This window comes from Hylobates moloch, unplaced genomic scaffold (genome assembly GCF_009828535.3).
Source record: "Hylobates moloch isolate HMO894 unplaced genomic scaffold, HMol_V3 SCAFFOLD_4, whole genome shotgun sequence".
In the NCBI taxonomy this organism is placed as follows: domain Eukaryota; kingdom Metazoa; phylum Chordata; class Mammalia; order Primates; family Hylobatidae; genus Hylobates; species Hylobates moloch.
This window is the reverse complement of record NW_026652279.1, coordinates 7,645,812-7,670,508: the sequence shown is the minus strand read 5'-3', so window position 1 is coordinate 7,670,508 and position 24,697 is coordinate 7,645,812. Positions and strand designations below refer to the sequence as shown.

The 24,697-nt window shown below is 41.5% G+C and overlaps 1 protein-coding gene and 1 long non-coding RNA gene across 13 annotated transcripts in view; both read left to right on the top strand.

Moving 5' to 3' along the window:
• The window catches only part of MAGI1 (membrane associated guanylate kinase, WW and PDZ domain containing 1), a 685,843-nt gene that overhangs the window by 88,892 nt on the left and 572,254 nt on the right, over positions 1 to 24,697 (top strand). The gene's annotated exons all lie outside the window — the stretch shown is intronic.
• Positions 1 to 24,697, top strand: part of LOC116466634 (uncharacterized) — an 83,140-nt gene that overhangs the window by 4,694 nt on the left and 53,749 nt on the right. The gene's annotated exons all lie outside the window — the stretch shown is intronic.

The following is a 24,697-nucleotide window of genomic DNA, read 5'->3' as shown; positions in this document are numbered from 1 at the left end:
TAATTTACACAGGGATTTTTAGTACTTTGCTTATATTCTTTGTTTGTTTTTCTCCTGTAGTGTTTTCCAGAGAGGGTGATCTGCAGGGCACATTTTAATCATTTAAATTAGTTTTTCATGGATTCTCAACATACTTCCTCTGATGAACATTCAACAGCGAGGGCAGGGTACAAGCCTGGGCTTTTGGTCTTTTGGGGCCATGGGAGAATATGCAGATCTATGCAGAGTACCCTTACCAGGAGGGTTCTTTGAGGCTTCACGCTCCCAGACCTTTGGCTAAAGTTGTTAGAAATGTCTTTTCCTTTTCAGTAGTGGTCTCTGAACTAAAGCTAGGTAATTTCAACCAATGCTAAGTTATCCACTTGGGTGGTCTAGTCTACTTTCATCTCCTAACTTGTTTAACTTTAATACTGAATGTGGCTTTTTCATTTCTTTTATTAAAATTGACAAGCTGTAAATTAAAAAAGAAAAAGAACCAGTAATATTACTAATCCTGATGGGTTTTTTTTTTTTTTTAATAATCTGGCTCTGTTGCCCAGGCTGGAGTGCAGTGGTGCCATCTCGACTCACTGCAGCCTCCCCATCCTGAGCTCAAGCCATCCTCCCATCTCAGCCTCCTGAGTAGCTGGGAATATAGGCACATGCCACTCTGCCCGGCTAATTTATGTATTTTTTGTAGAGGCAGGGTTTCGCCATGTTGCGCAGGCTGGTCTCAAACTCTTGAGCTGGGATTATAGGCATGTGCCACCGTGCCCAGCCCCAGTCTAGTTTAAATATGAAACTGGAGCCTAGATATAAAAGTAAAAAGCTTTTTTCCGTAGATAGAAAAGTTTAAAAACTTGGGAATGTAGGTACATGTGGAGGTTTAGGTTTAGATCCTACCAGTAAGTAGACTCTCCCCACGTAGCACTTGTGGTATATCTTAGCACTCTGGAGAGGAAGTTGAACTCTTTTCAGCCTTAGAAACTTGGGGGCATGTCTCATACTTCAGCTGAATGCTGGACATGTTGAATATTTTACTGTGCTAGGGCTTGTGACCAACAATAAAAAGCACATTTCCTTCTTGTGAGGGATTGTAGTCTTGGTAAAATGAAGCAGTTAAACTTGGTCAAGTCTAAATGATGATTGAGACAGAAGATAACATTTGTCAGTGAATTCTGTTTTGTTTTCTTAAGTCTGCACCTAACAGGAACTTAGCCATTTCCAGCCAGCTAGTAGTAATAACAACAGAAATAGCAATTGACCTTTAACACCTCGTCCAACAATGTTTAGTGGGTGCTTATTAAGCATTATTCTAGAATATAGGGCCACAAATGTTGGACACAGAGCTTGCATAGGTTTATTATGCAGGTGATGGGAGGGTATCTGATATGACACGTGCTCTTGACAAAGGGCCTTGCATTTTAATAAGTGGAGTGAATAAAAATGTATAGCCAAATGTCATGATGGCAGCAATGGAAGTGTGCTCTGGAGGTGACAAATGCTTTGAGGAATGTAGAGTGTCTGACAGCACAATGTGAAGAAATGACAGCTGCCGTTTTTGCCTGTCTTTTTCTCTGTGCTACATTTGCTTTGCTTTTGTCACCTTCTTAGGCTGGTTACTGGGCAGCTGGAAGAGACTGTGGAGAATTCAATTCAGTTATTTGGCTTAGGGACATAAAATTGAACTGTGTAATTCATGGATAGGTACCTGTAGCATCATCTTCGTGCCCTGTAGAATGTGTTGACTGCCAAAGGATTTTACGATTCTAAAATCCCAACAGATTTTAACAGTTGCTTAAATATTATTTCTTGGCATATATGGCTTTTTTAAGTCTGTGGGTCAAAGATAGATGTCCTCATTTGAGACTTAGTGATTTGTTTTATAAGTGTATTGAATAAGTTGAGCCAGTTTGAATTGTGTCCTTCTCTTTTAAAGAAAAGATTTCCCAAATTTAAACCTGGATTTAGATGTTTTTTGGGTTAACCCTACTGAACTTTCCAAAATTTTCAGGCTTCTGGGCCTAACTGAAATTGTAATTTAGTGAGGCCGGCCAAGTGATTTTTAATCTCATTTAAAAGTTACCGTAAGCTCTTCTTGAACAATTTGGGTTTTAGTATAATAAAAGGGCACATGTATTGGGCTTTTTATTTAGGCTATTGCAATAAGGAGAACTTTAATTAATGAAGAAAGTCTCAAAGAAAAGGCAGACAATTTGGGGTTTTATAAAAAAGGGAGTCATTTAGGAAGGCTGGAGATTTATAATATTCCAGGGCAGAGTGTCCATTGCTGCTAAGCAGCAATTATTTTTAAAAAGATATTGCTAGGCTGGGCGCAGTGGCTTATGCCTGTAATCCCAGCATTTTGGGAGGCTGAGGCAGGCTGATCACTTGAGGTTAGGAGTTCGAGACCAGCCTGGCCAACATGGTGAAACCCTATCTCTACTAAAAATACAAAAAATTAGCCTGGTGTGGTGGCATGTGCCTATAATCCCAGCTACTCGGGAGGCTGAGTCAGGAGAATCGAATCGGTTGAACCTGGGAGGTGGAGGTTGCAGTGTGCCAAGATCGTACCACTGTACTCCAGCCTGGGTGACAGAGTGAGACTCTGTCTCAAAAAAAAAAAAAAAAAAGATATTGCTGATTGCTGGGCATAGCAGTTGCTCAATGCCTATAATCCCAGCACTTTGGGAGTCTGAGGCAGGAAGATTGCTTGAGCTTAGGATTTGGGACCAGCCTGGGTAACATAGTGAGATCTCATCAATACTAAAAATAAAATAAATTAGCTGGGCATGATGGTTCATGCCTGTGGTACCAGCTACTCAGGAGGCTGAGGTGGGAGGCTTACTTGAGCCTGGGAGATCCAAGCTGCAGTGAGCTGTGATTGCACTTCTGTACTCCAGTCTGGGTAACAGAGGGAGACCCCGTCTCAAAAAAACAAACCAAAAAACCGATATTGCTGATTAAAGCTTTCACTTGAAAGCCTCAACAGTTAATCACAAATGTGCAATTTATAATTAGTGTAAATTGAGCATAATAATTTTATTATAGATTATCTCAGTGTATTCATTTGATGATTTTAAAATATAAATATAGGAGTTTTCATCCTTTAAATTTATGTCAGAATTTAGAGACATGTTGTATTATTCTTTGTGTTCCTCCCTTTTAGGTTGATTGTACAATTTTTCCAGGTTTTAAATATATTTAGGGGACATTTATACCTTACATATGCGGTTTGGGGTATTACAAATTCTAATCCCAGAATTACTATAGATAAAACCATAAATATAAAACGATAGAGGCCTATGATTTTAGCATTTTGTTAGTCTGCTTTTAGGAACCGTTTGCTGTGGCTTACCGATACAATTTTCTTTCAACATTCGGATCCTCTTTCCTTGAAGAACTACAGGAAACACAAGCTGGGGAGTTATTTTACATGACAATGAGGATGAGATATTATTTGTTTATAAGTTATTCAGTGTCTAAAAGCCGTAGGGTACCAAACATAACACAAGATAGAAAAGAAACAGATTTTCCTTGACATTTAGCTGTAAATTGAAATTAATGCGTATAAAATACTGAGATGAAACACTTTAGTTGTAGAGTTTTGCATACTGCTTAGCTTTCATGGTTTTGTCACTTTAGATTGTAGTTCAAAAGTGTGCTTTTAAACTGTATAAACTCATTAGCTGGATAAAATTCTCCAGCTATCCCCTTTTTCCTTTATTTTCTTACTTTGCAGGTGAAAACAACATTTTTAATATTTAACATTCTTAAGTGATCTGTTTCCTGTGGATTGTTTTTCGTTTTCTTGTCCCTGGCCCTACCTATTCTGGAGTCAGCACAGGCTGGTGGGTGCGCTGCCAGATCTGGGTGTGCATGTGTGGTGTCAGGATACCATTATTGGGAAATGGATGACTGCAAAACAGCGAGGCCTACTTGTAGGCAGATGACATAACCAGCAGCTCACTGAATGCCACTGCCAAGACAAATAGGTTTGAGCTCTCCCCTCTTGGTGGCTGTTCTCGTCCATGCTGAAAGTCATTGCCACCCTTGGCTCTACTTTTCTCTAACCTGGAGGAGGTTGCTGAAATTTCTGCCCAACGGAAAAAAAAAAACAAAGGGGCCAAAACAGGATGTAAGTGAAGTTTTAATATTCCAAACCAGGAAATAAATGATGAAATGCAGAAAAGGCAGGGAGGAAATTCTAACTGGCACCAAGTTGGGAGGTCAGCGTCAATAGCCCACAAGACGCTGACGAGGACTTGTAGTTCCCAAAAGTTCTTTAACTTCTGTTTCTTGTGAGTTGAAGTAACACATTTTTTTATTCCTTCTCCATCACCACCCTTTCTAATTCCCAATCATCACCCTTAGTGCCCTGGGAGGGCATGCAGGAATGGCAGGAAGTGCCAGGACCTCACTTGGACAGACACCCTAGGTGGCCACCCCCTTCCAGTGTCCATGCTGTAGGCGGACCCTAGGGCCAGGCCTAGAGAGCTTTCTAAGGTGCATTTCCTCTTAAGTAAAACATAAATTAGAGAGCAGGAAAATGTCGTCTCTTGATTTTTTTTCAGGAAATTTATTTAATAAATACTATTTTAATACTAAAGAATTTTAAAAGAATGATTACCACTTTATTGCTTGCCTCTCAAGTGTGGCTTTATCCACTGCTGTGTCTCTAGCACCTAGAACAGGGCTTGGCAGTGTTAGAAGAAAAACTTCAGCCGAATTAAATTTAAAGAAGTTTAATTGAGCAGTGAATGATTCACGAATTGGGCAGCCCCCAGAATCACAGCAGATTCACAGAGACTCCAGGGATGCCCTGTGGTCAGAATAAATTAATAGGCAAGAAAAGAGAAGTGACATACAGAAATCGGAAGTGAGGTGCAGAAATAGCTGGATTGGTTACACGTTGGCGTTTGCCTTATTTGAACAAGGTTTGAACACTCAGCAGTGTATGACTGGTTGAAGCATGGCTACTGGGATTGGCCAAGACTCAGCTATTGTTACAGCTTCATACTCCAAATTAGCTTTTCAGCCTTGTCTACCTATTAAGTTAGGCTATGGTTGGTCCGCAAGGACTCAAATATAAAAGTACAGAGTCCTTCTCAGGCCATATTTAGTTTGCTTTCACAGCAGATACTACATACCCATTAAGTTTTCATGAAATGAATGTGTGATCATCAGCCTTAGAATCTCCTAGGTGGTCTTTACATAATAACTATTGGGTACTAAGTTTACTACCTGGGTGACGAAATAATCTGTACATCAAACTCTCGGGACACAGGTTTATCTGTATAACAAACCTGCACATGTATCCCTGAACCTAAACTAAAAGTTAAAAACAACAAAAAAACCAAATGCAGATTATTGAGCACACCCTAGCCCTTCCAAATCAGAATGTCTGGGAGAGAGCCCACAGACTCTGCATTTTAAAAAGGGCTTCCCCCTCAGATCCATTGGTGCTCCCAGATTTAATCACTCTTACCCTATGGACACACCACTTGTTTCCAATTTCCTTGTTGCTTTTCATATATGTTGTAACATGATGGATGAATTTGGTTCCCATCCTTTATTTCATGCCCCATCACAGCAATATTATGTAATGGATATCCTCAATATAATGAATGAATGCTAATATTATATAATGAATATTTGCCTGGCTGTTATATTTTAATGCTGTCGGACAAAATTGACACTCTCTTTATTATCTAACTATTTCCCTATTGTTGGATTACCCACCTCTCTACCCCAACTATCTTCCCTTATTCTGTAGTGCTGCAAAGAATATGAGATTTAGATGTATATCTTTGCTTTCTTTTATTTTCGAGCTCTTTCCTTGGTGAGCTGGGCATTCTTCTAGAAGTTTCTTGCACACAGGAGATCTAATATCCAAAGGGCTCCCTTCATGGTTCCCTCCCTCCATCCCTTCCTTTTCCTTCCTTCCATTCTTTCTTTCTTTCGCTCTTCCTTTCCTTAGTCCTTTTTCTCAAAAATTGGAAAGCTATTAGCATTTACATAGCACTTTATTTTTTTTCCCCTTGAGATAGGGTCTTGCTCTGTTGCCCAGGCTGGAGTGTAGTGCTATGAGCATGTCTTACTGCATCTTCTACTTCCTGGGCTCAAACTATCCTCCAACCTCAGCCTCTCGAGCAGCTGGGACTACAGGCACGTACCCCACATGCATCTCATTTTTTTATTTTTATTTTTTGTAGAGATAGAGTCTCGCTATGTTGCCCAGGCTGGTCTTGAACTCCTGGGCTCAAGCTGTCCTCCTGCCTCTGCCTTCCAAAGGGCTGGGATTACAGGCCTGAGCCATTGCACCTAGCTGAGCACTTTCAATCTCTGCTATCTTACCTGCTTAACAAGTAACATTCCCTTTTAAGGGAAAAATAATCCAAGGTCACTTTTTATTAAATTTTCCTAAGAAATGGCAAAACTGCTTAATGGAGTTGAACCAGGATTCTTAAACAGCTACTTGAGTTAAGCACAGAGTTAGGCACTTTTAGATTCAGTCAGAAAGAATGTTTTTTTTTTCCTGGAACTCAACTTTTTTCATTTGAGAGACATGAAAATTGGCCCACAAGCTATATGATGCTGCCCTGTCACCATGGAAGAAAACAATGCCCAGTTCACAAACAAGTTTTGAGTTCTACAGAATGAATATATTTCTTAACTGCAGAATATCTAATGACTTGTACTATTGTTAGGGTATAGAAAGTAAGGCTTTCTCAAACTTTCTTGAACATGAAACTCTTTAATATTGTTGTGATACTGCTTTTCTACATAATATTCTTTGTGGAATACTCATCTAAAGCAGTGTTTTTCAAATTGTAGGACAAGATTAGCGACTGTAGTGAAATCTGTACTGTGGATTACAAACCAGAATCTATATACATGTATATATATACACACACGCAATCACACACACACTTAGTGCATCACATATAGTAGGGTATTGTTTCCTGAGATTTTTTTTTTTTTTTTTTTTTTTTTGAGATGGAGTCTCGCTTGTCGCCCAGGCTGGAGTGCAGTGGCGCGATCTCGGCTCACTGCAAGCTCTGCCTCCTGGGTTCACGCCATTCTGCCTCAGCCTCTCCGAGTAGCTGGGACTACAGGCGCCCGCCACCATGCCCGGCTAATTTTTTTTGTATTTTTAGTAGAGACGAGGTTTCACCGTGGACTCTATCTCCTGACCTCGTGATCCGCCCGCCTCGGCCTCCCAAACTGCTGGGATTACAAGCGTGAGCCACTGCGCCCGGCCGAGATGTTTTTTTTTTTTTGAGATGGAGTCTCGCACTATCGCCCGGGCTGGAGTGCAGTGATGATCTTGGCTCACTGCAAGCTCTGCCTCCTGGGTTCAGGCGATTTTCCTGCCTCAGCCTCCTGAGTAGCTGGGATTACAGGTGCCCGCCACCACGCCCAGCTAATTTTTTGTGTTTTTAGTAGAGACAGGATTTCACTATGTTGGCCAGGCTGGTCTCAAACTCCTGACCTCGTGATCTGCCCACCTTGGCCTCCCAAAGTGCTGGAATTACAGGTGTGAGCCACCGTGCCCAGCCCTGCAATGATTTTCTTTTTTCTAGGGCATGAGTGAAGGTTCAGAGAGAAAAAGGGACATTTTCAAAGAATGTTTCTCCGTCTTCTCCCAGCAACAGAAACACAGAACCAAACAAAAATACAGCCAATCTGGCATGAAGAATGCAACTGTAAACATTATAATTTCTCCATCAAATAACAGAGTATATAGATTGTATTTGTTTAACAAGCACTTATATATCACTTGCTATATGTGAACAGTATTGTGAGCATTTTACAAATTTGTTTTCTTTTGAGACAGAGTCTCCCTCCGCCACCCAGGCTGGAGTGCAGTGGCATGATCTCGGCTCACTGCAACCCCCACCTCCCAAGTTCAAGGTATTCTCTTGCCGCAGTCTCCCGAGTAGATGGGATTACAGGTGCACACCACCACGCCCAGCTCATTTTTGTATTTTTAGTAGAGATGGGGTTTCACCATGTTGGCCAGGCTGGTCTCGAACTCCTGACCTCTTGTTATCTGGTTTGGCCTCCTACTAAAGTGTTGGGATTATAGGGGTGAGCCACGGCGCCTGGCTGCATTTTACAAATACTGATCCTCAAAACAAAATTTGATCTGCATAACAACCCTCTAGGGTGTAGGTGCTATTATCTCCATTTATGGATGAGGAAAGTGAGGCACTTGCTAACATTCTGTATAATATACTTAACTGTAAAATCAGAAAGTGACAGTAATCATTAGAACTTTGACCTCATATTTGACAGTGGTAGTTAGAAACCAAAAAAGGAGCCAACCCTTTTATATTAGAGTCGGGATCATGCCAAATGTTTTTTCTGGCCCCTGGGTAATGGGGCTGGGAGACCAAGAAAATTATGTCCAAATCGCAGAATGATCAACTGTCTGTTTGAGGCTATTAAAAGATGGTAGTTCTCCAGAGCACAGATAAAACTTCTTCAGATATCTTTGCTCATTTCTGGGCAACGCATGTGAAAGCCAATCACTCTCAGTAAGGAATTCTTTTGGTTTACAACTGAATATTTCACTAGTGTCAGGATTTCTCCTTTCGGTGGTTTTGTATGCGTTTTTTTTTTTTTTTCCCTGCAAATGGTATTATATTAGCCATTAGTTAAAGTAACACTTTTCACAGACTGTGTTGTACATATAGCAACATGCTGTGTGGTAAAGCTCCTGGTCACAGTTCAGGAAGGAAAATGGCATTTTCTAAGAAAGCTAAGGCTGGGTATGGTGGCTCACGCCTATAATCCCAGCATTTTGGGAGGCCAAGGCAGGCGGGTCACTTGAGTCCAGGAGTTCAAGACCAGCCTGGGCAACATGGCGAAACCCCTGTCTCTACAAAAAATAAAAATAGTTGGGCGTGATTGCGCATGCCTGTAGTCCCAGCTTCAGGAGGCTGAGGTGGCAGGATTACTGGAGCCCGGGAGGCAGAGGCTGCAGTGAGCCAAGATTGCACCACTGCACTCCAGCCTGGTCAGCAGAGTGAGACCCTGTCCCAAACAACAGCAGCAGCAACAACAACAACAACAGAAAGTTAATACTTTTCCTTTAATGCCTGAAAGCAATTGGGAAACACTTCTTATTTCTGAGGATGTTATTTTCTTCATTTATGAGAGAAGCCAAATTCATGAGCTTTAGACTTTAAAGTTGGGGTTTTCATTTCAATGGTGTTCAAATGGCAGTGGTTCTTCAGGGGAGGTGGGGGTGGGGGTAGGGGTGGGGATGTTGTCCCCGTAGGGGACAGTTCACAATCTAGACTCATTTTTGATTGTCAAAACTGGGAGAGTGCTACTGCGTCTACAGGGTAGAGGCCAGGGATACTGCTTAAACATCCTACAATGCACAGAAGCAATAACTAGCCCCAAATATCAATAGTACCAAGGCTGAGGAAGCCTACTGTGGAGCAATCTGATGCCATTTTGTATTATGAACTGTCTTGGTTTTAACTAGGGGCAATATAATTCTTTTACTTATTTATTTATTTTTTTGAGACAGAGTCTTGCTCTGTCACCTAGGCTGGGGTGCAATGGTGCAATCTCGGCTCACTGCAACCTCCACCTCCTGGGTTCAAGCTATTCTCCTGCCTCAGCCTCCCAAGTAGCTGGGATTACAGGCACCTGCTACCACACTCAGCTAATTTTTGTAGTTTTTAGTAGAGATGGGGTTTCACCATGTTGGCCAGGCTGGTCTCGAACTCCTGAACTCAGGTGATCCTCCCACCTCAGCCTCCCAAAGTGCTGGGATTACAGGCATGAGCCGCTGTGCCCGGCGGGGGCAATATAATTCTAATTCTTTGTACCTTGATTCCATTTACAATTTTTTTCTTGAATACTGTTTCATGTGAAATTACAAATTTTGAGGGTGGAAGCAGTGGAGGGAAGAAGTGACATATGGTGTCAGTTGCCAGGAAAACTATAATACCTCTTAGAGTTTCCCAATTGTTGAATACGAGGGGACGGTTTAAGGTTTGGGGTTTGTGAGGACTTGGGAGATCTTCCACTGAAACGTGCTACGAACAAACTAAATTATGGTTAATACCTTGTGGGTTGCCTCTGGGTTGTGCAGTCTGATACGCACTTTGCTTACCTTTATTTGGTTTACTCCTTGTAATAGTTCCATAAAATTCAGAATGTTACCGATACTAAAGTTGAGGAAGCAATCTCAGTAGAAAAGTAATGGGACCCGTGTTATAGACTGAATGTGAATCTCCCCAAAATTTATTTGTTGAAATCATTATCCTCAATGTGGTGGTGTTAGGAAGTGGGACTGTTGGAACCTTTGGGAGGTATTTAGATCACAGGGGTGGAGCCCTCATGAATGGGATTAGTGCTCTTATAAAACAGACCCCAGAGAGCTTTCTCACTTTCTTTTCTGCCACGTGAAGATACAATGAGAAGATGGCAGTCTACATCCCAGAACACGGTCCTCAGCAGAATCTGACTGTGCTGGAACCCTGATCTTAGACTTCAGCCTCCAGAGCTCTGAGAAATAAATTTCTGTTATTTATAAGTGACTCAGTGTATGATATTTCGTTATAGCAACATGAACGGACTAAAACATCCCCTAATTTCTTGTGGGAGTGTGGCATACAGAGTAAATTCTTTGAGCAACCATTCCTAATATTGCCTTCCCTAAGCACTGTCTGCTTTGCTTGGAATAAGAGGTAGGAGGGTTTGGAGAACCCTCCCCTGGGTGTTATTCTAGTGCTTCACTGCTTTCCCTCCTGAAGGGTGGCCTAGCCTAGCTCCTGGCACATGTTTGCCAGTGATGTAGAAATTCTGTTTCTAAGGATTAAAGAGGTAGGGCCGAAAATAATTAGGCAACTTGCAGCCTCTGCCACACTCATATTTCAAGATTCTTCTTTGATTTTTTTCATTTTAGTCACTTAATGATTCTTCCTTCTTGTTTTATTCTTCCTTCATCTCCAGGGACTGTAAAACAATCCAGAAACTTAGTAATATTATGAAGAAGCATTTATCAACTGGCCACAATGTGCTTATTAATGTCCAAATAATATGAGGAATGTCAGCTTTGCCCCCCAAACCTTGTTAGACTCAAACCCTCATGAGACTTGATACCATGACTACTTATGTCCTTTTATTACCCAAATCGATTTCCCTTTCTTTTCTTACTGGGTTTTAGATGCAGATGACACATTCCAGGGAAGATCGGAGGGCCTGAGTATGGAGAAGTATGAGTTGGTATTTTATATAGCCTATGACACTCCTACTTTAATGATTTAGATGGGCTCATAATTTCACATTCACCATTGAAATATTTTCTCTGAACTTAGAAAATGAACCATTGTTAGGGCTATTTGACAATATTTCTTTGGGATACTTTTCCTCATTCAGTTTGTTTATGAGTAATTTAAGATCCACTGTCATCATCTACATTTAGCTGTTTGTAATTTGTGTGGAGTTCACATTGAGTTATTGATTTTACCCCCTACAGTGTAAACATGAAAGACTATGAAATAATGATCTTGCTGGTGAAATGTAGTTTGTATATTTTTTAATAATGAGGACTAAATATTTGGCTGTATGAGTCTTCCTGCCCATAGGAATAGAAATGTGGAAACCTGCAGGAGATACAAAAGGCATTTTTTTAAAAAAGGGAAATAGAAAGACTCTTCATGTACAACTGTAGGGCCACAATAACTTCAAAAGAATTTATTTCATTGATGACTTAGTAACCCATTTAATGCATAATCCATGTTACTTTAAAGTCAAAGTAAACTAGTTTATGTGTTTTTCTTTTTCTTTAGCAATATAATTATAATAAATTGATTTTGGGATGGGGGCACAAAAGAATTACTAGTGCTAGTGTTCTACTCTAGTGGCTGAGGGTCTCCTAAATTAATGAGTTAAACAGGACAGGATATAGCATCAGAAGAGAGTTCCTGATGTTTACCTACAGTGGTTGCATCCTCACTAAAAAAATATGCACTGCCCTCTGCTACAAAGACACCCACCAGAACCTTGTTCTTTTGTCTTTGAGGACTGTTTCCCCTTGTGCTCTGCCAGCCTATCACAATAAAATGATTTCAGTGATGTGGTCTCATTGCAGGAAATGTTTAATGAGTCTCAGGAAAACTATAAATAAATCTTAGGTTATTGTTACACCAAAGAACATCTTCAGGCCTTAGATAATTAGGATGTCCCGCCTAGGTTTATTACGAGAAGTCTTCATTCAAAGAGGTGCATGCTTGATACTTTATTTTAATTTATTTTATTCTGGACTTTAAATTGTCCTGTCTCAGTGCAGAAAAGGAAGAAGTGTCAAGTCTCTTGGCGAGTAGGGAGGTTGTCCTTTTTAACCATGTCCTTATGAGACAGGACATTCAGAGGTTGGTCGTCTTGTGCATCTCTAGCCTGCAAATATTAATACTCGAATCACCTTGAACAGATAAGTGAGAACAGAGCTTGTTGTTAAAGGTCCTTAAAGACCTTTATTTATATTGTTAATATATTTAATATAGTATTTATATTACTTTAAGATAATATTTATATTAATTTATTTAGTATAATTATGTTAATATAATATTCATATTAATTTAATATAATATTTACATTAAAGCACATTTCAAAATTTTCCCCTCAAGTAACATTTTAGTTAACTTAAATGGAAAGAAACTGTTCCTATCCACTGACCTAATTCTTTATTTCTCGTGGAAGCTCCATTTTTATTTGTAGCTTAGGTAATTGAAGAATGTTCTTGGTAGCTTGAAGTTTGTCTTTCTTGTATGCATTTGGATTTGATAGGAAGAATGATCATATTGGCCTATAATATGGAATATACTTTTTAAGGTCAAGTTATCTGGTCAACCATTTATTTCCTGTTAGAGTATTGCTTGATCCGTATGCTCTTGATTCTGATGACGTCTTTTTCTTTTTTTATAAAAGCACATTAAAAAATAAATGCCATATTTTATTTTCCAACAAACAGAATGATAGCCTGATTTATACTTATTTGGGCTGGAGTAATCATCTAACAAAACAATGTCCCTTAGGCAAAATCTTACTTAATTTGGGTGTAATTTCATTACTTATCTCTTTCCCTTTTTTTTGTATCAAACCTTACTGTCTGCAGTGGCTCTTCTGCTTGTCAGAAGTTAATTAAGTTGTACCTTAAAAAAAAAAAACCACAAAATCAAAGAAGTGGCTTAAAAATTCTATTTAGCAGGTTAGGTATAGCCAGTTGTGCTTGTGCTTATCCAAAGCAAGCCACCTAGCAAACACACATGCACCCTGATGGCTTCACACCGCAGAGGCTGCCGGTGGCCTGTGGTCAGACCATCATCCACAAATTGGTTCACCAGGGGAGTGCTCTCAGCCCCTGACACAACCTCTTTCTTTCCCTGTGGGCCTGCGGGCCACCTCCAGGAAAAAGCTGACTTCTAAACAATTTCCTGGTGAGCCAGCTGGGGAAGGAGAGGATTTCCTTAGCTGAACGCTGAGCACTGCCATTCAAAACAGACAAAGCTAGCAAGCGTTGGAAATCTGAGGCAAAAGGGCAAGGGAGAAGTGTCAGGGAGGGGCTGGCTGAGGTCTGCAAATAGGTTGCAAGAGTTTTCAAGGTGTTTGTCAGGCTGCCATTCTTTTGACAGCCCTTCAAAATCTCAAACAGTAATAACTTGCTATTGGAATTCAGATTTCAGAATATAGGCCTCCTTGTCTGTTGCTAGTTTTCTTCCCTGATGAGATTCTCTCCCTGGGACAGTAGGTGTGGTGTAGGCTTTGCTCTCCATAAGCTATACAAAATTGTTAATCATCAGGAGGAGACAATTAGCTAGAGATTAAAACCAACAACAACAACTTTGAAGCTGAGCTCAGTGGTGCACACCTGTAGCCCCAGCTACTCAAGAGGCTGAGGCGAGAGGATTGGTTAAGCCCAGGAGTTTGAGATTGCAGTGAGCTGTGTTTGTGCCACTGCACTCCAGCCTCGATGGCAGAGACCCTGTCTACACACACACACACCACACACACACACACAGGTGCACGAGACTTTGAAGGTGCAAGGTACTTTGGAGATTGCCCTCTTCTATAACTAACATATTAAAATGTACCCACCTTCCTGATGAAATATAATATATATAGCTACATAAGTGTTTTTTTTTTTTTTTTTTGAGAGGGAGTCTCGCTCTGTCACCCAGGCTGGAGTGCAGTGGTGCAATCTTGGCCCATTGCCTGAGTAGCTGGGATTATAGGCATGTACCAACCACACCCAGCTAATTTTTTTATTTTTAGTAGAGACAGGGTTTCACCATGTTGGCCAGGCTGGTCTCGAACTCCTGCCCTCAGGTGATCTGTAGGCCTCAGCCTTCCAAAGTGCTGGGATTACAGATGTGAGCCACTGCACCTGGTCAATACCTAGGAATTTTTGATTTGCAGTTGACTTGCTGTGGGTTACACTTAGGGATTTTGATTCTGCTGTTTCTCTTTCTATTTTGCAGTCAGTTCCCCTCCTCCCACCATATTCCCGATATTTTTAGGGCCTTGGGAGATTTGTTGGCCTAGGTACTGTGTCTGTGGTACTAATGGATTATGTTACTCTGTTCTTAAAACCCTTCCATGGCTTTCCATTGATTTTAGGATGAAGGTCAGTCGAAGTCCTTAACCTGGTCCTGTGTGCTTTGGCTTTTTTCTGTCTGCTGCCTAACAAAGCCCCCAAGCTTAGTAGCTTTGAAGAAAACCAGTGGTTTGTTATTGCTCATCATTTTGTGAGTTGGCCAGATAGTTCTTAGGCTGGTTTCACCTGGGCTTACTCATCTGCGGAGTTCACCTGGGTGGTGGCTGAGCTGGAAGTTCTGATGTGACTTCCTTCACATGTCCCTGGCCTTGGTACTGGCTGTCCTCTGAGGCACCTTGGTGTCTCTTCCACAATGGTTTATTTTCCTCCAGTAGGCTAGACTGGCTTCCTTACTTGGCAGTTTCAGGGCTGCATTTCAAAAGCAGGCAGGTGGAAGTGGCAAGGCCCCTTGAGGCCCTTTCTTCAGAGCTCACACAGTGTCACCTTTACCACATTCTATTGGTCAAAGCAACATCCAGGCCAGCCAAAATTCAAAGGGTGAGATAGTAGACTCTCCCTATTTTTTTTTTTTTTTTTTTGAGAGAGAATCGCGCTCTATTGCCCAGTCTGGAGTGCAGTAGCACCCTCATGGCTCACTGCAGCCTCAACCTCCTGGGCTCAAGTGATCCTTCTGTCTCAGCCTCCCGAGTAGCTAGGACCACAGGCACATACTGCCACACTCAGCTAATTAAAACATTCATTTTGGTAGAGATGGGTTCTCACTTTTTTGCCCAGGCTGGTCATGAACTCCTGCCCACCTCGGCCTTCCAAAGTGAACCACCATGCCTGACCTCTACCTCCTGATGGAGTTTGCTGCAGAGAATTCAGTCTACAAAACTATTCTTCTTATTCATTCCACATGCCCCCTTTTGTTCAACATTGTAATCACTAAACCTCTTTCAGTTCTTTAAACTCACCTTGTTCTCCAGCTTTTGGCCTGAAAACATGTGTTTCTCTCCACCTGAAATATTCTTTCTTGCCTGTTTTTTCTAGCTGACTGCTATACATAGTTTAGGTTTTAGCTTCAATGTCATTTACTAAGGGTAGTCTTCCTTTCCAAACACCCTAGATTTGGGGAACTGTAACCTCTCTTCTGTGATCGAATAGTTCCCTATGCTTTCTTTGCCATAATAGCAATAATCATTACTGGAATGTTTACTTTTTGTTTTTGTTCTGTCTTTCCTGATAAACAGCATACTGTAGAAAGGCAGGACTGGTATCTGTCTTGTTCTTTACTGTGTTTGTACCAACCACAGTGGCTTACTATAGATAGGATTAAATAAATACTTGTGGAATGCAGATTAAATTGGTGCAAATTCCTTATTGATGGTTGCTCACAAGAGAATTTCAGTGTCCCCCTTTGGAATGTCCCACCACAACCTCCCCTTAAAAAAAATTTTTTTTTTCTTCTCAGGCCACAATCTGGCACCATTAAATAGCCCAATATAAGAGGGACTCGGTTTTATAATTAGCTTGGGAGCCTTTTTCTTAAATGTACTGCACCATTAGTCCTGTTAAATCACTTGCTAACATCAAATGAATGTTTGGAAAAAGTCCTACCTGTAGTCTATAAAATAGATGGTTAAAGATGCCACCTTAAGGTAAGCCTTTATTTGTAAAGAACAGAGAAAGACTTTCCCCTGCTTCATCCAACCTATTGTTTCTTCTTTTTCTGAATCTCTGTTGTATTTAGAATCATGCCTATAGTCCTACCATTTTGGGAGGCTGAGACAGGAGGATCCCTGGAGGCCAGGAGTTTGAGACCAGCCTGGGCAACCCGGCAAGATCCTGTCTCTATCTTAAAAAAAAAAAATTGGTAAAATATATTAAAAAAAAAAAAAGTATCAGTTCATTACCCTAATTGCTCTCTAATTATTCTTGTGCACATCTTGGTATCTCACCTAGATTCAACTCTTTGAAGGAACAGGGATATGTTTTTTTTTTTTTTTTTTTTTTTGAGACGGAGTCTCGCTCTGTCACACCCAGGCTGGATTGCAGTGGTGCGATCTCAGCTCACTGCAACCTCTGCAGTTCAAGTGATTCTCCTGCCTCAGCCTCCCGAGTAGCTGGGATTACAGACACCCACCACTAAGCCCAGCTAATTTTTTGTATTTTTAGTAGAGATGGGGTTTCACCATTTTGGTCAGGCTGGTCTCGAACTCCTGACCTCAGGTAATCTGCCCACCTCAGCCTCCCAAAGTGCTGGAATTACAGGCGTGAGCCACCGCACCTGGCCAGAATAGGGATATGCTTATACTACATTTATTTTCTGCTGTGCATACCTGCTATGATAAACAATTAATAAAACAGGCTCATTTAAGATATCTTTCTTCTTTCTTCTTTTTCTCCGAATACTATATTTGGTGTAATTTAGGAGTTTCAAGGAATATCTATCCTAATCTAGCCAATTGTAGCTACCCTCCAAGACCCCTCCCCTCCTCCCAATAATTTTCACCTCCATATATTCATGGCCTTGTATGGACTCCTCCTAAGCTGAGTAGGACTGACTTTCAAGCCAACAGTATGTGGTAGAAATGACATAGTATTGTTCCCAAGGCCAGGTCATAACAGAATTGTGGCTTCTGCCTTGCTTTCTTGGATCTGTCACTCTGGAGTAGGCTAGCTGCTATAGAATGAGGACAGACAAGCAACCCATGAGAAAGGTCCACGTAGCATGGAACCAGGGTCTGTCATCAGCAGCCATATTAGTGAACCATTTTAGAAGCAGAAGCAGATCCCTCAGCCCCAGTCAAGCCTTCAGATGAGTGCAGCCCTGTCCAATATTTTGACTACAACCACATGAGATCCTGAGCCACGAACTAAACTGTTCCTGACTTGTAGAAACTCTGTGAGATAATAAATGCTTATTGTTTTAGGCCACTACACTTCAGCCATTTTGCATTCTCTCTGGACTCCAAGGATAAGATACAGCTTTTGTCTTTAAGTGGATTAATACTGAGTTTAGTCCTGGAACAAGGTTCTTTCAGCCATACACACTTAAACAAAATACATATTGAAACAAGTATAACTGTAAGCTTCCCTGCATGCCTAATTTTCAATGGAGCATTTGGTTACGTGCTGCCTAGAGGCAGATGGTATTCTCTTCCATATCAAGATTTAAACTTTGAAAAGGTAGAACTGTTAAGTAAATGTAGTCTGGTATAGGGTAATATAGCATCATACTTTATTTAAACATAATTATGAATCAGCTTTGGTTGCAAGTAATAGCCTAAGCAGGAAGGGTAATTTATTATCTGGAGAAGGCAAAGTCTCATGGAACCCAAGGGGAAGGATGAAGAGGGCCTCATGAAGGACCTTCTTTCCTCTGGTTATGTTTCTTTCCAGATGGGCTTTCTCTGATTTTCCATCTACAGGGTGGAACTTGGAAGCCCCTTTGGCTCTCTTATTATATGATGGCTTTAGTCACAGAGAGTTTCTGTGGTTTAGCTTCCTGGAAAGAGAGAATTTCATAGGTAGAGCTTCAGTTAGGTGCCCATGCCTAAGGCAATCAGCCATTGCTGGGGTGGGTGGAACTCTAGGGCTGCCCAGAGCTTTTTTCTGTTGATGGTATATATATATATGTTGGGGGTGGTGGGAATGCTGAAGGGGATTGTGTTCCAAAGAAGAAACCTAGGGGGCAGACACGTACCTCAAAGTTACCTGCTATGGGAGAGAGCAGTTTTAGAAAACATATTACCTAATCTTTCTTTTTTATTTTTGTTTCTTGAAACTTAGTTTCACTCTGTCGCTTAGGCTGGAGTGCAGTGGTGTGATCTCAGCTCACTGCAACCCCTGCCTCCCAGGTTTAAGTGATTCAAGTAAAAGAATGTAATCCACAGGTCTTCGAACAGACCTTCTTTGCATTATTTTGTGCTGATTGGGAGAGAAAGTGAGCAAGAAAATAATCTACAAATCAATCAGAAGAGTGCAAGTTCAAGGCATTCTGTCCTAACAAATAAAATAGTTTAGTGAAATATTTTGAAATATTTGTAAGCATTTGTGTCCACAAACGTTAGAAAACTTGATACAATTTTTTTCCCCGTGTCCATGTGTTTGGATTTTCAGTCTCTTGATTTATTTCTGTGGTTGATTTTCTGGACTATTTGGTAACTCCAAGTTTCAGTAAAGTATTTAAAAATGTGACAGTATTACAATGGAGAGCAGGCAGTTTAGTGTCATCAAGCTTTTCTATGAGTTCGCATATACACTTACCCTACTCTAGTCACAGTGTAATGAAAAGTCATTTGTACAATATAGGTAGTGATTTTCATTGTATTTCCAATGATGTGTTTCATTTGAACCCACAATTGGGTTCAAATCCACATGTAATGGCAGGTTTTCATATGCCATGGAGAGGAATAAGGTGGAACAGTTTTTTACCCTGTAATATAAGTTGAAGAGAGCATAAGAATGCAAGTGGACTTTTATTGTTGTTGTTGTTGAGACAAGGTCTTGCTCTGTCACCTGGGCTAGAGTGCAGTGGCAGAATCTTGGCTCACTGCAACCTGAACTTCTGGGCTCAAATGATCCTCCCACCTCAGCCTCCCAAGTAGCAGAGACTACAGTGTCTGCCGCCATACCTGGCTAATTTTTGTATTTTTTATAGACACGGGGCTTCGCCATGTTGCCCTGGTTGGTCTGGAACTCCTGTGTTCAAGTTGTTACTGGAAAGGGGTCTCAATCTAGACCTCAGGAGAGGGTTCTTGGATCTCACATAAGAACTTGAGACAAATCCACAAAGTGAAAGCATGTTTATTAAGAAAGCAAGGGAGGGCCGGGTGTGGTGGCTCACGCCTGTAATCCCAGCACTTTGGGAGGCTGAGGTGGGCGGATCACGAGGTCAACAGATTGAGACCATCCTGGCTAACACAGTGAAACCTCATCTCTACTAAAAAATATAAACAATCAGCTGGGTGTGGTGGCACGTGCCTGTAGTCCCAGCTACTCGGGAGGCTGAGACAGGAGAATCGCTTGAACCTGGGAGGCTGAGGTTGCAGTGAGCCAAGACTGCGCCACTGCACTCTACCCTGGGACACAGAGTGAGGCTCCGTCTCAAAAAAAAAAAGCAAGCAGTGGAGTAAAAGAATGGCTACTTCGTAGGCAGAGCAGAAGCATGGACTGATTGCTGGCTATTTTTATGGTTACTTCTTGATTATATGCTAAACAAGGGGTGGATTATTCATGAGTTTTCCAGGAAAGGGGTGGGCAATTCCCAGAGCTGAGGGTTCTTCCTTTTTTAGACCATATACGGTAACTTCCTGACGTTGCCATGGCATTTGTACACTGTCAGGACGCTGGTGGGAGTGTCTTTTAGCCTTCTAATGCATTATAATGAGCATATAATGAGCAGTTAGGAGGACCAGAGGTCACTTGCGTCATCATCTTGGTTTTGGTGGGTTTTGGCTGGCTTCTTTACTGCAACCTGTTTAATCAGCAAGGTCTTTGTGACCTGTATCTTGTGCCAACCAATCTGATCCTGTAACTTAGAATGCCCAACCTCCTGGGAATACAGCCCAGTAGGTATCAGCCTCGTTTTACCTAGCCCCTATTCAAGATGGAGTTGCTCTGGTTCAAACACCTCTGACAAAGTGATCTGCTTGCCTCTGCCTGCCAAAGTGCTGGAACCACAGGTGTGAGCCACTGTGCCTGGCCACAAGTGGACATTTTGATAAATACATCTCCATCTTATTTGGGGAAGTTAGTAGTAGAGACTGAGACACAATGGAAAGACCTTGGTTTTTCCTTTAGATTCAAATTTTATATATTTTTTTTTTTTTTTTTTTTTTTTTTTTTTTGGAGACAGAGTCTTGCTCTTTTGCCCAGGCTGGAGTGCAGTGGCGTGATCTCTGCTCACTGCAAGCTCCGCCTCCCGGGTTCACATCATTCTTCTACCTCAGCCTCCCAAGTAGCTGGGACTACAGGCGTCCGCCACTGGGCATGACTGATTTTTTGTATTTTTAGCAGAGACAGGGTTTCACCGTGTTAGCCAGGATGGTCTCGATCTCCTGACCTGGTGATCCACCCGCCTTGGCCTACCAAAGTGCTGGGATTACAGGTGTGAGCCAATGTGCCCAGCCTACAAATATCATTTTTAATGTGATTTACCCTTCTAGGAAAGCTGTGAGATACACAGGGGAAGTATTTTCCTCTTTGGCTGATAAAGGAAACTGCAACTTGGTTCAAGTGACTTGCCCAAAGTTTCATAACTCTTAGTAAAAGTCAAAGAATGGATTAGACCCCAGAATTTCTCCCCAGCCCGCTTTCCATTCCACAGGCCTTTGGTATACTCAGCTTCTTACCCTGAATTATTACCATGGGTTGATTTGCTCTTTGAGGCCCTTTTGTTTGTGGGAATTTGTTGGAGTTTTAAACTTTTATGGCTTTTGTGCCCAGAAAGGGTCTCAAGTTATTCAAGATAGAATTATCTAGTATCTTATGTGGATTGCATTGTTGAATTCTTGACGTAAAAATCTTCCTTGGTTGGGCGCGGTGGCTCACCCCTGTAATCCCAGCACTTTGGGAGGCCGAGGCGGGTGGATCACGAGGTCAGGAGATTGAGACCATCCTGGCCAATATGGTGAAACCCCATCTCTACTGAAAATACAAAAATTAGCTGGGCATGGTAGCTGGGGCCTGTAGCCCCAGCTACTTGGGAAGCTGAGGCAGGAGAATCACTTGAACCTGGGAGGCAGAGGTTGCAGTGAGCTGAGATCGCGCCACTGCACTCCAGCATGGTGACAGAGCGAGACTCCCTATCAAAAAAAAAAAAAAATCATCCTTGATATCTGCCTGTATGATGACTGAGTTTTTGTCAATTTTAGAAAGCCTACATATGAAATGAATTTGAGTTAAATTGAGGAGAAAGGATGAAAGGATGAATGAGGTGTATAGATAGGTTGTCCCAAACAGGGGTGCTCTACAAACAGGTTCATTGTCACAGGTTTTTTTCTTTTTCTTTTTCTTTTTTCTGAGGCAGTGTCTCCCTTTGTCATTCAGGCTGGGGTGCACCGGCAGGATCATGGCTCACTGCAGCCTCGACCTCCTGGGCTTAAGTGATCCCTCCCGCTTCAGCTTCCCAAACTGGTGGGATTATAGGTGGGCCTGCTTTTTTCATTAAATACGCTGAAAGCATCAATGATAGCCTCTTATGTCCTGCCCACCCATTATCATTTTATCTCAGAAAACCCATGCTAATTGCATTTTTAATTAAAACTATTTCAGTCATCTTCGGGGGCCTTTTGAAGTACAGGGAAGGTTTCATTATCTTGCCTAGAGGCTGAAATAATGGGCATCCTGCAAGGTGTGGTTTTCCTTATGTAACAGCTCTCATTGTGGTTGTATTTTTATTTGAAAACTTAGGTTTTAAAAGGGAAACTACACCTTTCATATTTAAAAGAAGGCATTGACCCATTTTCTCTAGTGATTAGAACCGTGGAAATTAGACTTAATGTAGTTTGACATGTACTATAGAATTTTAGTCTTTCGGCTGAAAGGAAACAATTGAATACAGCAACTAACTCAAAGTTACTTGCTTGCCACTGTGACAATATTGAGAGATGTAGTTGAGATTCCTGCCCTCATAGAGCAGTTGAGGCCAGTGGAAAAGCTATACATTGATTTCATCTCATGTGCTCCTGACAAATGAGGTCATCCAGTTTCTATGGAAACAATGGTACCAGTTCAATATCTGAAAAACTCTCTTGCTTTAAGTTCATTCTTATATTCTTGTTGCCTCAAGTTCTCAGAGCAAGTGTAATCAGTGCTAGTTAATGGTTAAGAACCAGCTCTGGGCAGGGAGCACTGATTGTAGTGTTTGCCAATTTCCTTTATGTAAATACTCCCCCCACGGCCAGTATTAAGTGGCCAATGTAAACTCAGTGAACCTAGTATTGGGAGGAGTTGCACACAGTTGGCTCTCTGGTGTTAATATGTATCAGTCATTGCTCTACACACCAGGGGTGCGTCAGTGAACACTGCTGTAAAAAAATCCTTCTCTTCATGGAGTGGGGGCAGAAAATAAATTCATGTAAAAGCAACTCGTGTTGCATATTAGGAGGTGAAAATTCTAAGAAAAAAAGAACAGAGTAAGGGGGATTATGTATACTGAAGGGACTTGGGTTGCAATTTTAAGTAGGGTGATCATATTCCTCAAGTGGCTTAATTTTCAGATACTCATCATTCTTGATTGCTTTTTCTGAAAAGGGCGTGTTGTGTTAAGTAGTTGATTTTCCTGAGCGCCAGGTGTGGTCTGCTTGGCTCACTGTGAGGACAGGATCTCCCTTCCCTTGATTCAATCCCTGACAGGTTAGGAATGAGCCTAGGAGTCCCTTCTCTCACCTCAGAACCCTGTCACACTCTTGGCTGATGTTGATCTTACGGTCAGCCCAAACCACAGTCCCTTTCCACAGGAAGTGCCAGCCAAGCCAGGTTTTCCTCATTGTATAATTTTACCAATGATTGATTGAACCTAAAAGCAGTACTTTACATTGATATCTGTGATTTCTCATTATGTAAAAAACCTACAGAAGCAGCCTGATTTATTGGCAAATAAATCTGCATTTGTGACATCCTTAGTTGTTAAGGCTGCTTGAAGCAGTGTTTTCCAGTGTGGGACCGACCACCTGTGATGGGTGAGGGCATTGGGAGCAGTTCACACTTGTGGCATTAAATGGCTTTGGATCCTACAATGAGACAGACCCTTTGCAGGTCACGTTCAGTGGGCATGGTTATGTGATGGAGGAAATATTAGTTTGGTGCCTGTGAGTCTTTAATATCTTCTTGCACTAGCAAATCTACCTTTTCAGGAGATGAAAAGGCAGAGGTGTTACCGGAAAGGGGTCCCCATCCAGACCCCAAGAGAGGGTTCTTGGATCTTGCACAAGAAAGAATTTGAGGCGAATCCATAGAGTAAAATGAAAGCAAGTTTATTAAGAAAGTAAAGAAATAAAAGAATGGCTACTCCATAGGCAGACAAGCCCTGAGGGCTGCTGGTTGCCCATCTTTATGGTTATTTCTTGATTATATTCTACACAAGGGGTGGATTATTCATGAGTTTTCCAGGGAAGGGGTGGGCAATTCCTGGAACTGAGTGTTTCTCCCCATTTTTATTTATTTATTTGAGACAGAGTTTCACTCTTGTTGCCCAGGCTGGTGTGCAGTGGCGCAATCTCGGCTCACTGCAAACTCCGCCTCCTGGGTTCAAGTGATTCTTCTACCTCAGCCTCTTGAGTAGCTGGGGTTACAGGTGTGCACCACCACGCTCAGCTAATTTTGTACTTTTAGTAGAGATGGGGGTTTCACCATGTTGGCCAGGCTGGTCTTGAAGTCCTGACCTCAGGTGATCCATCTGCCTCAGCCTCCCAAAGTGTTGGGATTAGAGGTTTGAGCCACCACACCCGGCCCCCATTTTAGGCTATATAGGCTTTCTGATGTTGCCATGGCATTTGTAAACTGTCATGTTACTGGTGGGAGTGTAGCAGTGAGGACAACGAGAGGTCACTCTCATTGCCATCTTGGTTTTGGTAGGTTTTGGCTGGCTTCTTTACTGCAGCCTATTTTATCAGCAAGGTCTTTATTACCTGTATCTTGTGCTGACCTCCTATCTCATCCTGTGACGAAGAATGCCTTAATTTACTGGTAATACAGCCCAGCAGGTCTTAGTCTTATTTTATCTAGCCCCTTTTCAAGATGGAGTTGCTCTGTTCAAACCCCTCTGACAGAGGGAGGTGTAGGGAGGGAGAGAGAGAGAGAGAGAGAAAAGACTTTAGTCTTGGATCTTCTGCAGATGACAGTTTTTAGGTAACAGTAACATTCTTTTATTTACATTGTATTTCTTTTTCAGACTACCTTCTATTTAGGGTAGGTGATAACACACAATAATGTAATAAAATTTCCTTTCAGGTTAAATCTATTGAAGTTAAAAAATGAATTCATTTAAAGAAATACGAAATAACAGAAACGATTTTGATTTGAATTTTTCTTTTACTAGTTGTATGATCTTGAGTAAGGTACTTAGTACTTGCCACCTGAGTTTACTCATCTGTAAAATGGAGATAAAAGCATTTACCTCAAAGGGTGGTTGTGAGGATTATATGA